Here is a 16071-nt window from a genome sequence, read left to right on the forward strand (position 1 = left end):
TTTTTCCGTGCGGCTTCATTGTGAATTAAGAAGCATAAATCTCTGATCTATTTAAAAACAGGGAAAGGGAAGTCTGTGGAGGCTAAAATAACTTTCTCAAGGTCATGGAATTGTGTGGTTGGTCCCCTGGGAGAGAAGCCTCAGCCTTGGACCTGCTTCGCCCAGGGGGAGGGGGTGACTGTGATTCCACCAAGCTCTGCCCACTCACATGGGAGTTGGGGGGGGGTCCCCACGGTTGCGTGTAGGGGACAGGCAGGCTATGTTGGTGCCTGTCACTAGGCACGGGCCCCTCCCAGGAGCTGGTCCAAAGCCTCAGAGGCTGAGCAGAAGCCAAGCAGAAGCCTGTGCTGTTTGTGGTGAGGAGGGCGCTGTTCTCGGTGGTTTATTTGTGCAATTCCTGGAGTGAGAGGGAAGGTTTGCAGCTGGGGCTGAAGTAAATACCAGGTCCCGGGGAGCTCAACGAATGATAATGCAAAGCCCTGAAGCAAAAGAAGAGGGAGATGAGGGAGGGGGAGGGGAAAGTGGGAGGATGGGGGAAGGGAGGGAGTGAGATTGAAATCTGGAGACCCTCAGGCTGAGCCCTGATTCAGCTGTAGAGAGGGAGGAAAGATTCAGAATTCTGGAAATCTGTCTCCTTCTCTCTCTCTCTGTCTCTCCCCCATCCACCACCCCACTTTGTCACCCCAATTCATTTCTGCCTTGAAACAACCCTCCCCACCCCAGCTCAGAGAATTCTTTCTCCTTGCATTCGGAGGCTTGACAACTTTGGGCTGACCCTGGGTTCCTCCTTCAGGACTCCTCCTTCCTGCCTTCACCACCTCCTGAATTCCATTATCTGAACTATCTTCAGGACAGAGAAGAATGAGGCTACGAGGGGCCCTCCCAAAGGCCAAAAGGGAAAGGTGACAGCTCCCGCGGGAGGTGTCAGTCTCCAGGTCAGGGCGGGGATGGTGGGAGGGCCTGCACCCCAGCAGAAGCCCAGGCCTGCCTGCTCTGTCCGCGGCCTGGGAGCTTGCCCAGTCTCCCGTGAGGTAAGGACTCCGGCTCTGAGCCTCTGTTAGATTCTGTAACAGGCTCTCCCAGTTCCAAGCAAATAAAGAGCCGCAGGGAGGGGAAAGAAAGTGACTTGGAGGTGGTGGAGAAATGCCAGCTGCCGGCATTTCTGAACCCTGAAACCCGATTACTCAACAACCTTCAGGCTTTGCCAGGGACCTCCCTGCAGCAAGCCCCGGGCCTTCCCCCTGCCGGCCCCCCACCCCACTGCTTGAATCCTTCCCTGGAGGCCCAGTGCCTCCTTGTCACCTGCTAGCCCTTCCACTTCTTGGGATCACTTGCCTCATCTGCGGGCCCATCAACACACCCAAGTATTGCTGAGTGTAAGGAGGCCAAAGGGATGGAAACAGCTTCCACTGGAGAGAAAAAGGAAGGGTATTCCTGTTCCCTGAGGGGTTGTGAGGGGGGCGCAATCTTGAGCTTCCTTCTGGAAGGCTGAGTCTGCAGTGCGGTGGGACACCCTGCACAGCGACTCCCCTCCCTCTTCCTTCCAGAAAGTGGGTGCTGCCGCAGGAGGGCCGGGCAGGGTGGCCAGAGCAGAGCTTGCAGGGACCAGCCTGACAGCACGGGAGGGCCCGGGGTTCTGGATACCCTCCCTGCCTTCCCTTCCTCCTTTCCTGCTTAGTTCACTCGAGTCAGGAAGGCAAAGATTTGGTGCCTGGTCTAGTGCTCAGCACATGGTAGGTACTAAACATATTTGGTGAATGAGTGAATGAATGAATGAATGAATGAATGAATGAAGGCATGGTGAAAACGTGAACTAAATAGAGAGGGGAGTAGTGGGAGACTGAGGAGGTGGAACTCGGGAGTGGGCAGAGCCAGGGGACAAGGGTGGAGAGATGAGCGATTGAAAGGGAGCTGTGTTCCGGGCCAGCCAACGCACACTTGCAGTCCACGAATCACGGCCAGCTAACTGTGACACCGGCATGAATAGCTCCACAGTTCACAGTGTCTGCGCATACGCACCCCCATTCAGCTGGAGGCCTGTTGGGACGGTCATTCAGGGGACTCTGGTCTCAAAGCTGGAGGACCCCTGGGACCAAGGGATCCAACGCCCTGAACGACAGATAAGGGAAATGACATACAGACAGGCAAGTGACATTGCCAAGGTCATTCCGAGTTGGGGCAGGGCCCATACCATCTCCAGGTCACGTTCCTTTGGCTCCACCTGTCCTCCCTCCAGGGGATTTGAAGAGGCAGCATTTCCTGGACAACACTGATTGATGGTTGTGACTCACGAGCACGTGGAACCAGTCAGACCTGGCCTTTCTCTGCCCTCCCTTTTGAAATCATCTCCAGCCCTGGAGCCTCTTGTAACCTCTTCTCTACTTCACCGGCTGCTCTCACCTACCAAGCTGCCTGCAGTCCCCAGCCTTTAGGGAAAAAAAAGAAAGAAAGAAAAAGAAGCACACATTTTGCTCGAATCACCTCAGGGGGGACCCTGATAAAAAATTCTTTGTTTATACCTAAATTCCCCCAGAGACAGAGCCCGATGTCTCACTCATCTGTTTCTCCACAGTGACAGCACACAGTAGGTGCTCAGTCAGAGTCTGGTGTTGGGAGGAGGTAGGAAAGGACGGAGACACCAGAACTCCAGGCAGCCTGGGGAGTCCTGGGCTTTCTGGGCTGTGTTTGTGGGTCTTCTCAGCAAAGCCCTGCCCCCCGGGGGGGGGGCCAGGAGACGTGCTTTTCTGTGCCTGTCAGACAAGTAAAAAAGTGCTTGCTGTTAGACCTGCACTGATACTCAAATATATGCAAAGGACTGAAGTCGGCTCCCAAACCAAATTTAAATCAAACCAGGTCGAGTAGGTAGGGCAGACTTCGGTAATGGGGACTGTCGCTGGGGTAAACTTGTGAGCCCCTTGGCTTTGCACGTGGATTTCCAGAAATGCGGGCTCAAGCTTCCTTCAATAATAACTTATGAGTCAGTTCCCTTCCAGTCTCATTCCGGAGTTAGTATTCACGCCATGCATGGTCAGGAGCAGCTGTGGGACGGGAGCTGGCAGAGGACACATTGTGTGAATTTTATTTTGATGGCCCTTTGGAGTGGGGTCTGTTACTTCAGTGTTTCCATCAAGGGGGAGAAGAAAAACACGAGGACTGGCTTTCAACCGTACTTCAAAGATGGCAGCTAACTTGCTCTTATCAGGTCATAACCAAAGTCAAGGAGGAGTTTAGAGATTCCCAGCCTGGGCTAGTCATAACCCATAGTGTTTCTTGTAATTTCAAGTGATGTCATAGGTTGCTCAAAATACAATTAAGTATACTTTAGCCTAGAAATTTACACACACACACGCACACACACACGTACCATATGATGCTTGATTATGTACATTTGCTATGTAACACTTTTGCTAAGAGTTGGCTTGTGGGACAAGAACAAACAAGAAATCAGGCAACAGGCAGGCAACTCATATCCAAATGTGGCAAGGTCACTGGAATTGCCATTAAAAGAAAAAATATATACTTTACAAAATAGGAACTCTCAAATAAGAAAAAACACAAACTTCGTATGGAGAGAGAAATTCCTATTAAAGGGGAGTAATAAATGGAAACAAATCCTTAAAACTTTCAGTGTTTGGCTACCTTCGTTCCATGGTGGTTAGGGATATTTTGGGAAATAAAATTACTTTACTTTCATAAGTGACTGGAGGAAGTGTGTTGAAGTGGACCAGACGGGGCCCTGGGTTTTAACTGTATTATGAAAAGGGCACAGCGGGACAGAAGGCTAAAAGGAGGGGTGGCCTTCGAAGGACTCTGAGCCTCATGGGCAGTGGGGGTTATGGACTGTTTTGCAGGGGACAGGGGAGAAGGAGGGAGCTGTGTTTGGCAGAACGTGACAGTAGCCTTGTGGAGAGAGACTGGCGGAGGTAGAGGCAAGAAGCCCAGTTCCGAGGCTGTAGCGATAACTCATGTGCGAAATAGGGAAGACGTTTGAGCTGTGGTAAAGATGATGGCAAAGCTGTGGTGGTATTGAGAGAGAATCATCCGAGCTCTTGGTGGGTGAGGATGGCAGGTAGGTGTGAGGGGAGGAGAGGAATAAAAGACAGCTCTGAGCCCGGGGAACTGGGAGGACATTCGATCCTCAAGGGCTACTCTGGTCAGAAGGGCAGCCACTGGCCACAGGTGTCCGTGGAGCCCCAGAAACATGGCCGGTCTCAGCTGAGCTGCGCTGTCAGTGTAGCACGCACACCTAGTTCAAAGTCTAAGCGCCAAAAAAAGAATGTAAACTATCCCATTCATGATGTTGCATGTGGATTACATGTTGAAATATTTTGGATATATTACAGGGTTAAATAAAATATAAAATTAATTCGACTTTTTTTCTTTTAAATTATGTGGCTACTAGAAAATTTTAAATTGCCCTGCAGCTGGCACGAGCTCTCTCGGGCAGTGCTGCTCCCGTGGCTTCCCATTACACTTCGATTCACGTCCAAATTTCTCACCATGACTGTCAAGGCCCTTGCTGGCCAGCCTTGCTGGCCTCAGCGTGGGCCACACTCCCTTCGGTCAGCATGTTCCAGGCACGCTGGCCTTTCTGGTCGCCCAGCATGCCAGTGCTCTTCCCTGCCTCGAGGACTTGGCCCTGGCCGTGCCCCTGCCTCCACGTTCTCTTCCGAGGTCTTAACCTGTTGGATCCTTCCACCATTCACGCACCACCCGCATGGCGGTCATCTTCTCCAGAGCGCTTCGTTTGACCACAGCTGTTTCTGAAACAGTTTTATCTCCTTCCTGCAATACCACTCTATCATCTCGCCTTTTTATTTTCCTCAGAACACTTCATCTGTATGGGAAGTACCTCTTTAACTGTTTTGTTTAATGCTGTCCTATCTCTTCCTGATTGCTGTTTAAGCTCCTAGAAGGCAGGGACCCTGTCTTCTTCCCCTTTTATCTCTGGTTCCTAGCACAGTGCCTGGCACAGAACTGGGATAGAATCATTGATGAATGAATGAATGGAGAAATACAGAAACATTGGTAAGCGGAAGGTTTGGGGAGTGTCTCAGTTGTTAATTGCTATGTAAAAACACCATCCCCAAACTTAGTGGCTTGAGAACGGACACTGGCCGGCCTGGACGCTGGGAACATGAGCCACATCGTACTGTCCGAATCCGCCTGACTTCATGCTCGTTCCCTGTCTTCATGAGCAGAACTTAGCATTCCTCTTCGTTAGTATGACCGTTGTTCTCCAGGTGTCTCCTGCCCAGGGCAATGGTGCGGTGATTGTTCGTTAAAGGAAATTCCCGTCCGCCCTTCAGTGGAAGATAGTGACAGACAGTCTGTGCCCCAAGGTTCTCTGAATAGCTCAGCTGGAAATCCCTGCCTTGATGCTTTCAGCCATCTTGGATTGTCATATGGTGATTCTGGCCCAATTCTAATTCTACTCCCATATGGAAAGACTGCCTTAAACCAAGCTTCTAGTCGTCGGTAAGTTCTCACCTTACCTCCCCTCCTGGAGATGCTGGCAAAGCTCTGCTAGGGGCTCTGCCTTACTACAGCAAGCAACAAATTTATCTTTGTCTGGTCCACAGGTCGTGTCCATTGTACTCGGGGCCAGCTTTATAGGCTTAACAGAACAACTGGCTTCGTGTGGGGTGATGGGACTCAGCCGGCCAGCTCTTCTGTTCCACATGCTGTCATCTCGGGGCTCCACCCGCCCAGACATCCAAGATGGCTCCCTGGAACGTCTGGTGCCTTGGTGGTGATGGCTGGATGGCTGCCCTCAGCTAGGATGCTGGGATGGCAGGACCTCTCTCTGTCTCCAGGTAGTCTTGAGGCCTCTCCTTCTCTGTGTGGCTGCTCCACTCCATCTCTCGCTCCGTCCGTGTAGCTGAATTCTTACAAAGCGAGTCTGCCAGCCCTTCTTAAGGCTGAGGCCTGGAACAACAGCATGGCTTCCACCTTCTGCTCGTTAAAACGGCCACAGGGCAGACCAGAATCAAGGGAAGGAGAAAAAACTCCACCCCTCCACTGCGGTAATGACAACATCTTGATCTCCCAGAGAGCTGAATTCAGAGACTGAGATGCTCGTTAGCCAACACGACTGGGGAGAAGAGTGGAGCCAGAGGTCAGGCAGGGCTGAGAAGGTGGCCTTGTCCTCGGTCCTCAGGCTGAAGCCCCGGGGCTGAGTCAATCCTGTGGTATGAGCCAAGGAGCCCAGCAATGTTTTCTGAGCAGACACCGTATCCCAGGCAGGCTCTGGGCTGACCTTAGCAGAAGGATATGGAGAAAAGCATCCGATTGTCTGTGTGTGCCAGGCTAGCAGTAAGAGACCCAACAAAGACACTCAGGACTCGGGAAGGTAATAATTAAAGCTGAGCTGAACTGTACTGATTACTAGCATAGCTGGCATTCAGAAAAGAAAAATAGTTTCTCTGAGCTGTTGTCAAAGACTCATTTTTTTAAAAATATAAACATTTCAGTTATAAAAGTAACATACCCATTTTACAGAGTATTTGGAAAATGGGGAAAGGAAAAGTCCATCCATATTCTCCTTCCCTAATGCAGCTACTCAGACAGTTCCAGTGTGTTCCCTCCCAGCCTTGTCCTGTGAGTGGGTGCTGTGGGTATACTTGGGAACTGTTAAGGAATGGGCGGCTTTGTGGGGCTTACTCACAGAGTTACGGAGGAGTCCTCTTGGTCCTTTACAAAGGGATCCCCCTGGGAGAAATGGCTCAGTCAGGGCTCTTCCTGGGTCTCCTGTCATTCATCAAACGAGAACAGCCAGAGTGAGTGGCAGGTGCCGTGGTATGAAGAGTTTCTTGGGAACTTTGAGGAAGGCAGGTCTTGGTGGATCCTTGGTGGGGCAAGCAGGTGCACTGGGGTCTGAGACTGTGCCTGGAAGTGGGAAAAAGAAGGAGGAAGGGAGGCAAGGAGGAAGGGAGGCAAGGAAGAAGGGAGAACAAGCCAAGACAAAGGTTGCCTCAGGGTACAAGGTGGGGGCGGCATGGGCCCTGTGTGTGGCCCCGGGTGCCATGATCAGGCATTCATAAGCCTTGGCCAGGCTGGCCAGAGGTAACATCTTCTGTCTTCACAGACTGGGTCCACAAAATTGGGTTGGGCTTTTTGTTTTACTGGCCTTCAAGCCTTCTCAGGCGTCACCTCCTCAGTGAGGCCTTCCCTGATTATCCATTCTAAATTAGACCCTAGCCCCACTTCAGTCCCCTTCTATCCTGCATCTTATTTTAGCTTCCTCTTAGTATCTCCCACAAGCTGACATTCTCTCCTTTTATTTATTTCTTTTCTTTTTTATTGTCTTCTCCACATGCAGACAGAATGTGTGCTGAGCACCATGGCCTGGCCTATCTTGTTCCCTGAAACTCTGGTGCCTGGAAGGGTGCCTGGTGCAGAATAGGCACTGCACTAATCCTAGTGATTGACTGGCTAGCCAGTCCCCCCCGGGAGCTGCTTCGTTGGCCAGTGACCACCTTGGGGCAGGATGTCCCTCCCTGCGGTACTGCGTCCCGTCCCGAGCTGCAGGTGACCAGGACAAACACTAGCGTCTCCTCTGAAGAAACCCCTCAGGTAAGAAATGCTCATTTTGATTTACCACAAAACCGAATGCAAACCTGGCAGTCACAGACAGGAGAGAAAAGCCCAAACATACTGTATCTAGAAAGTCAGCGACTGCTTCCTGGCTCGGGGACATTCAGCTGACAGGGACCCTAAATGCAAGAAGTGTTTTCTCTGGGGTGGCCTCATCCAGAGCTGGTGCTCCAGAATCACGCCTTAGCCCCTTCTACGCTTTTCCCCACTGCTTTCTCTGGCTCCCGGTGTGACTCATTTGCCTGTTACAGGTTCGCACTCTTTCAAAGCAGCCATGCACACGAGATCTTCAAAATCGGATGCTTTTCTTACTTCTCAAAGTCGGGGATTTACTTTCCCATTCCCTCTATAGGATTTTTTGATTCTGAAAAATTCCTGGTAATTCATTTGTGCTGAGGGTCATTAATCTTAATGTAAAAAAAAAAAAAAAAAAAGCCTTGCCTTCGATTGCATTAATTCTCTGACACTTGGGAGACAAGAGGAAGGAAGGAACCTGCAGTTCTCATGCCCTGAGAGAGTTCAGCTATGCGTATTAAGGCAGCAAAGCAGGACTGAGGAGAACAGATTTCCAGCTGCTCCGAATTGGTTCTGGTTACATATGTAGCAAAAGTGCATGGACCGTGGAGACTGAGTTTAGGCTTCCCTTGGAAGTCAGCCGGGAAGGGTACTCACGCCACCACGGAGACAGGCTTTAGAGCGGGGCTCACTGCTCTCTGTTGCTGCAGAGGATGATGGAAGGATAGCTCCCCAGCCAGAAGACGTGGGGTCCAGTGACCCACCTCTGTTACTTTCTAGCTGCCTCCTCCGCCAAACCAGCTACTATCTTTGAGACTTGATTATCCACCTCTGCTATCCAGGTTAACATGACCAGTCCTACTTGCCTACATGGAGTGCTTTTGGGATCAAATGAGGCGGTGTTTGTGAAAGCATTTTGTGAACCTTGAAGTATTATTCAAACGTTGGTTGTTGTTTTTATTAATGTGCAATTGCTTTCTATGCTGGGATACAGCTTTCTGAATATCTTCCGTATGGTAGACGCTGTGCCACATGCTGGGAGCACAGAAAAAGATGTTGTGTTTGCCTCCAAAACTTGCCTAGTCTGGGCTGGGGAGACAGAGAAACAGAAACTCGAATCCAGTAGCGTCAGTGCTGTGTTTGAGGCCCCAGGATGGGGCAGGAGGGATGAGGAGGGGTCATAGCAGGGAACTGGAGGCATCAGGACGGGCTTCCGGAAGCAGGTGGATGGAGCAAAGTCTTGCAGGACTCGTAGGGTAAGAGGTCCCTAGATGGAGAAGTGGGGGAGACACACCCCAGCACAGAGCAGTGTGTGTAAAGGGCTAGGAGCTGGGGGAGCCTGGAGGGCTTGAGGCCCAGAAGCAGATTGCACATGGGTGGTGCACGGACAGGACGCAGCTTTCTTATAGGCAACGAGGCAGGTGAGTAGGCTGGGAGCAAGTCACGCGAGCTTTTGAGTCACAGAGGCGATAGGAAGGCCTTGGAAGTTTTCTCCCAGAGATGTGACTGCTGGGATAGATGATGGGGTATGGCTGATGGGTTGGAGGGGGCATGACTGAAGGCAAGGAGCTCAGGCTGGAGAGGGGAGAGTAAGAGCTCCAAAACTCCTGCATGAAGGCAATGACAATGGGGGTTGAGATGCCTCAGATAGGGAAGCCCGAGGGGAAGTTCCTGGTGACCCCTGACACTCAGGGAGGGTGGGGTGGGGCGGAGGAAGTCACGTTGAGCCTGGGGAGACAGAGATAGGCATCTCGTCGGCACAGGGTTGGAGACATACTGACTTCCATGGGGAGATGTCCAGGGAGTGGCGGGGTTCTGGATTGGAGCTCAGGAAAGAATTCGAGATGGGAGACAGCAGATCTGATGGTCTTCATGCAGATGCCAGTCACTGCCGTGGATGGCTGGGCAACAAGAGAACCAGGACGTGGACAGAGTTTTCAGGGGCAGTGACCTTAATGGGGTGGGTAGAAGGAAAGAATCCAATGATGGATGTTGAGAAGTTGCCAGATGGGTTGCCTCAGGGGCTAAGGAAGGAGGGAATTTCAAGGATGGAGCTGCACCTCGTCAAAACCTCATGAATGTTGACAGAGGAGAGGACAGAAAAGTGACTCTCTGGTTTGTTCACTGAGTTGCCCTGGCCAGAGCATTCTGTGGAGAGGGGGTCACAGAAGGCTGGCCGCGAAGGTGGCCGTGAGAGGACTGAGACAGTGGAGGCCACAGGGGAGACGTCAGGAGCTCCTGGTGAGAAGGGAGAGAAGTCACAGGTGGAGAGAACTGCAGGCCTGGGGTTGGCTCTGTGAGACTGTGGAGAAATAAACGTGCTTGTAGGCTGGGGGAAAAAGTTAAAGAAAGGTAAGGGGGGTTGAAAGTCAGGAATAAAAGCAGATATTTTTGTGGAAAACCCCTTCCATGAAGGGAAAAGGGGTGTCATCAGAGTCTGCCCCTGAGAAAAGAGGGAGCAGCAGCCAGGTGAAGGCGAGCTCGAGGGAAGAGGTCAGGAGATGAGGAGGAACAGAGATTAAAGAGAGCTTGATGCCACCAAGGACAGAGCTTTACCCGAAGAAGGAGGAGCCATGGTTTGGCAAGGGTCTGGGGAGGCAGAGAGTGTGCCCTCACTCATAGCCCATGGCATCCATGCTCCCTGGCCCAGGTACAAACCCCAACTTCTGGGACCCCACTCCCCAAGCCCAGGTGTGCACACTCCTCATCCCCCCCCACCACACCCCACTTCCTGCCCACTGGCTCCCTGGGTGGGGAAAATGAAGAGTCATTAATCTAGCAGGCTCCACACAAAGGCAGAACCAGGCAACAACGAGGGGGTTCGTACCCAGGCTGCAGGTAGAGGGAGGCATTCATTGAAAACAGAACAAGTTTCCAGGGAGCACAGTGGAGAGGCTGAGGAGGGTCGCAGCAAAGGAGGGAAAAGCACAGAGTCGAGGCCTGGAAGCTGCATGCTAAACGTAAAATCTGGCTTTTAAAAAGTAAATTGAATTCAGGGGCACCTGGGTGGCTCAGTCCTTAAGCGTCTGCCTTCAGCTCAGGGGTGATCCCGGAGTCCTGGGATCGAGCCCCACATTGGGCTCCTCCGCTGGGAGCCTGCTTCTTCCTCTCCCACTCCCCCTGCCTGTGTTCCCTCTCTCGCTGGCTGTCTCTCTCTCTGTCAAATAAATAAATAAAATCTTAAAAAAAAAAACAAAAACAAGTTGACTTCAGCCTGCTGTCAGGTTAGACGCTGACGATGGACTGTGGGAAATGCAACTTCTCTTTTAAAACCAGTGTGTGTTTAAATGTGACCACGGCCTGCCTTAGATCTTTGTGAACATGTGAGGCAAGAACAACATTGTAAGGTATCCTTTTAGAAAGGCTCCCAGCATTAAACTGTTTCAAAACGCCTCTTCTTTGGATGGATACTCTCTGTTTTGAACTGACAGTGAAATCTCGAAGACATCACACAAAAAGTAGTTCCAGAGTTCTCTAGAGGACCGCATACTATGCTACCCCTCCAACCCTGGTCTCCCCATCTGGCCCCTACCTCTACCCCAAAACAAGAAAACAAAAATAGCACAAATGAGGCAGTGTGCCAGAGGGCCCGCAGATCTGCCTCCTCCTTCAACAGTGTTTGGACGGAACAGACCCAGGGACGCCCCTTCCACCAGCTTCCAACCACCCTCCAACCTTTGCTCCAGTCGCAACCTTCGGAGCCATCTTCTTGGCCACTCTCTGCCTCCGGGATGGCCAACACCCTATTTTGAGCTCCTTATTACGGATCAACCATGATCTCCCAAATTGTCCGAGTTATTCCACCGAGCTGGAGGTCGTTGCCAACCGTCTGTTCAACATGCATCCACGGGGTCCTTCACTTCCCTCTGTCTGGGCTTCTATTTCCACCACGACGACGTGGCTCTGCAGGACACGGGCCACTTCTTCGGGGATTTGGCGGAGGAGAAGTGCGAGGCACCGAGCCTCTCTTGAAGGTGCAAAACCAGCTCCACGGCCGGTCCTTCTTCCATGACGTTAAGAAGCCATCCCAAGATGAGTGGGGGGAAACCCTGGACGCCATGGAAGGGGCCTTGGTTCTGGAGAAGAGCCTGCACCAGGACCTTTGGGCATGTAGATCCCAACCTTTGGGATCTGCATGCCCTGGGTTCTGCCTGCTCAGACCCCCATCTCTGTGACTTCCCGGAAAGCCACTTCCTAGATGAGGAGGTGAGTCATCGAGAAGATAAGCGACTACCTGATTAGAAGTCTCTGGAGCCCAGCAGGCTTCGAGGGGCCCCTCTGGCATCTCCCCGGTCCCAGGGCTTGTGCCTGAGCGCCTCTCTGCAGCCACTAGGCAGCTTTTTCATCACACTGGAGCCTTCTCCCAAGCCCTGGAACAAATGGAAACAATAAAACTTTTTGCTGCAAAAAAACAAAAAACAAAAAGCACACAAATGAGTCTTTAGTTTGGGGTTTTTTTTGTTTGTTTGTTTTGTTTTGTTTTTTTCGAGGCTTGCTCCCCTCTGCAAGGCATCAATGTTCAATTCCACAATTACCTAGTTATGTAGAGTTTTAAGGGAAATCTGTCTGATTCTGCAAGATTTTGTTTTTTGTTTTTTTTTTTAAGGTTTTATTTATTTACTTGAGAGAGAGCGTGAGAGAGGGTGCACACGTAGGGGGAGTGGTAGAGGGAGGGGGAGAAGCCCACTCCCGGATGAGCAGGGAGCCTGACACAGGCCTCAATCCCAGGACTCCAGGATCAAGACCTGAGCCAAAGGCAGGCACTTCACAGACTGAGCCACCCAGGCGTCCCTCTGCAAGATTCTATTTGTATAAAAATAATCATGGGGTCCTAATTATGGAACAGAACACAGGAAAGAACAACTGCGTCTTCAAGAGTATTTATTCTTCACAAATCTGCAGTGTGGGAAGACTTTACATTTTGCATCCCATCCCTGAGCCCATCTATCTGTCGGGCATTCACTAAAATGAAGAAACGTCTTCAGCACTTTCCCACTTAACTTTTACTGCTTAACGTCATTGGGCATTGCTTTTGCCCTCTCATGGCCCTGTTAAGGAATGGTATTCTTGTGATACATTTTGCTGCCATAAGGACAGATTCTATGGCTAAGGGGAAAAGCTGATAGAAGAGAAACTATGTAGCAGGAAACATGACATTTTGGGTGCTGGTGTTTGTCTACCCCAGGAGTTTTTCTTTAGGCTGGAGTTTTCTGTAAGCTGAACTTACAAAGGTCATGTCTCGCATTGGTGACTAAACAAGTGAAATGAGTCTAACATGAAAACAGATCACGTTAGTGAATAATAAAATAGTGAGTTACAAATAGTATTCCTTAAATAACATTTCTCTCATTGAGTGATACTTGGAATTTTAAGGGAAAAAAGTGCATCGATCTCTGCTTGACCAAAGGCAGATTACAACTGGAAACATATCCAGACATAGAATAGCTACAGTAAAGCCTTATTATTAATTTAGGCTACAATTATTTACTTTGGTTGCAATCATAGCTCTTTTTCTTACTGTAAAGAAAGATTTATACATTTCACCCCTTTTTTTTTTTAAAAAGATTTTATTTATTTATTTGACAGAGATAGAGACAGCCAGCGAGAGAGGGAACACAAGCAGGGGGAGTGGGAGGGGAAGAAGCAGGCTCATAGCGGAGGAGCCTGATGTGGGGCTTGATCCCATAACGCCGGGATCACACCCTGAGCCGAAGGCAGACGCTTAACCGCTGTGCCACCCAGGCGCCCCTATACATTTCACCCTTGAACAATGCAGAAGTGGTAGCACCGATCTCCCCCATCCTCAAAATGCACATAACTTTCGACTCCCAAAAGTTTACTGCTAATAACCTAGTGTTGATTGGGAACCTTAGTGATAACATAAACAGTTAACACATATTTTGTATGTTATGTGTATTACATACTTATATTCTTATAGTAAACCAGAGAAAAGAAAATGTTATGAAGAAAATCATAAGGAAGAGAAAATACATTTATAGTACTGTACTGTTTTTATTGAGGAAAAAAATCCATGTCCAAGGGGACCTGCACAGTTCAAACCTGCATTCTTCAAGGGTCAGCTATAGTATAAATAATATGCGAAAGCCGTGTTCCACTTGTTTAGGAGAATACGTTCTTTAAGTGACTTTAATGCATTCGTTTTATAAGAGCAAGTGCTTTTGTAAACTATGAATTCAAACTCACTACAAGTATTTGCAAAGTTTACTGCTCTCCCTATTGGATATTTAAAATTAAGATTTTTCACTAATTCAGAATGACATTCTTGTTTAACGAGACTAATTCAGTAAGTTTATTTAATTCAGTAAGTGTACTAGTGGAAAAATTCTAGCCAGTTGGGGAACTATGTTTCCTAAATGGAAGGAGTCTTGATAAACAACAGATCACATTCTTTTTTTCAGAAAAGAAGTGGACAAATGAGAAGGATGGGAAGCAATTTTTTAGGATGAAGAGGGAAAGTGGTGGTATTTTTAGCTCTTGTTTTTCTATTTTCCCAGGAAGATAAGAAGATATTACAGTGAAGGATACGGTCTTAGGACTCAGGAACAGATATGTGAGCAAATCCCGCGAGATCCGGTCTTCCTGTGATGTACCACACCGTGAACCTGAGTCTCACTCACACGGCCGGCTCCAGAGTCTAACGTGTGGCCTATTTGCTTGCCACAGTGGAACTACAATGCCCATCTATTCAGGTCTGTTTCCCCATCTTTCACTGCAGACGAAAATACTTGGTTGTAAAATCATCCCAGACTTTGGTCGAGAGTGTTTTTTTTTTTTTTTAAAGATTTTATTTATTTATTTGACAGAGAGAGAGACAGCCAGCGAGAGAGGGAACACAAGCAGGGGGAGTGGGAGAGGAAGAAGCAGGCTCATAGCGGAGGAGCCTGATGTGGGGCTTGATCCCAGAACGCCAGGATCATGCCCTGAGCCGAAGGCAGACGCTTAACCGCGGTGCCACCCAGGCGCCCCTGGTCGCGAGTTTTGAACTATGCCTGATATAGGTTCGTAGAGCCACAGAGCATGTGTCGAAATGTAGAGACATATGGAAGCCATGCCAACGAAAGAGAATCACAGCTCATGGAGTTGAAAAGGACTCTAGAGACTTCCGGTCTAACCTTCTCACCTTGTCAGGGAGGAAATGGAAGCCTAGAGACTCCAGGGGATTTGCTCAGCATTTCACAGGTAGTGCCCAATTTAGAACCAGGATTCCTTGATTGTGCATCTAGTTCCTCGACCACATCACGGAGCCTGTGCTCGTTTGGAAGATACTAGTATTGTAAAATGATTAATCTTCAAATTAGCCGTTTGACAATAACTTTTCTTCGGTGGAGTTTGACCAGTTATATACCATGCCAGCCACGTCTGCAGCCACGCAAATTCACAGGCTCGTCATGATTTGGAGGACCCAAAGCTTGCCTGCTATGACAGGTCCCCTTCTTTTGCACCAGCAAGGTGCACCACTCCTCTTTAATGGCACTTAACACTGAGTAACTATTATTATTAATTGTTTACTGGTTTGTCTCGCCTACTAGACTGTGAGCTTTACAGCTGTAGAGAGCATGCCTTTCTTCTCCCTTTATTCCCATAGTGCCTGGTTCAGTAATTATCAGATGAGTCCATGAAATTCAGAAACTCTGGAAGCAGCACTGGGCCTTTCACATAGGGCCTAGTGCAGTTAAAGGCAGTCCGTGAAGTCACTGGGCGGAGTTCGGGGTTGGCTGCCTGGCTTCGGCTTCCTGAGCATCCCTCCCTGGCTGGCTGGGGCGGCTTAGGCATCCTCACAGCTGACCATGCGTTGAGGTTGTCTGCGCCAAGCACCATTCTAAATGCTTTACGTGCATTTACTTGTTTTATCCTCACCACCCTATGAAATACTACTCCTCTGAGCCCCAAGTTACAGATGAGGCTTGGAGAAGTTAATTTGCCTTGGTCTTACAACTGAAGCAATCTGAAGCCAGATCCTGCGCTTTAAACCCTTGGGCTCTTCTGCAGTAAACCAAGGACTGAAGCAGACAGCTTGGGCCTCTTTTTTTTTTTTTTTTTTTTGGCCTCTAAGCCAAGTTATATATTTGAAAATATAAATATGACTACCATGGCGAACTTCCTGAAATTTCTCAAACAGGACCTACATATTTACCTATCTCTGCATTTTCTTTCACCTTCCTATTCCTCCTTTCTCTTCCTGTTGATCTCATCTTTCGGCTCTCGCCCTGAAAAACGTACCTGGTTTCCTCTCAAATCAGAATTAATCTCTCTGTTCTTAGGTGCCCTTTGTTTAAACTTCATTTTTGGCACTTACCTCATCATGCCTGGGATGAGTCACTTGAATGTTTGTCTATCTTCCTAGCTAAACCAGAGCTCTGGGAGTTGGGGGCTGTGTGGCAAGGGATGTTATTTTGCAGCACTTGCAGCGGGCCTGCTGCGCGCTTAGTAGGTGCTCAG

General features: G+C 49.5%; 1 long non-coding RNA gene across 1 annotated transcript; it reads left to right on the plus strand.

Annotated features, from left to right (window-relative positions):
• The first annotated feature begins 5027 nt into the window (after nt 1-5027).
• LOC117802371 lies at nt 5028-15644 on the plus strand. The gene is made up of 4 exons (XR_004625647.1): nt 5028-5478; nt 5583-5816; nt 7322-7575; nt 14127-15644. It is a non-coding gene; the product is annotated as an uncharacterized LOC117802371 (long non-coding RNA).
• The last annotated feature ends 427 nt before the right edge of the window (nt 15645-16071 follow it).

Source organism: Ailuropoda melanoleuca, chromosome 1 (genome assembly GCF_002007445.2).
Source record: "Ailuropoda melanoleuca isolate Jingjing chromosome 1, ASM200744v2, whole genome shotgun sequence".
In the NCBI taxonomy this organism is placed as follows: Eukaryota; Metazoa; Chordata; class Mammalia; order Carnivora; family Ursidae; genus Ailuropoda; species Ailuropoda melanoleuca.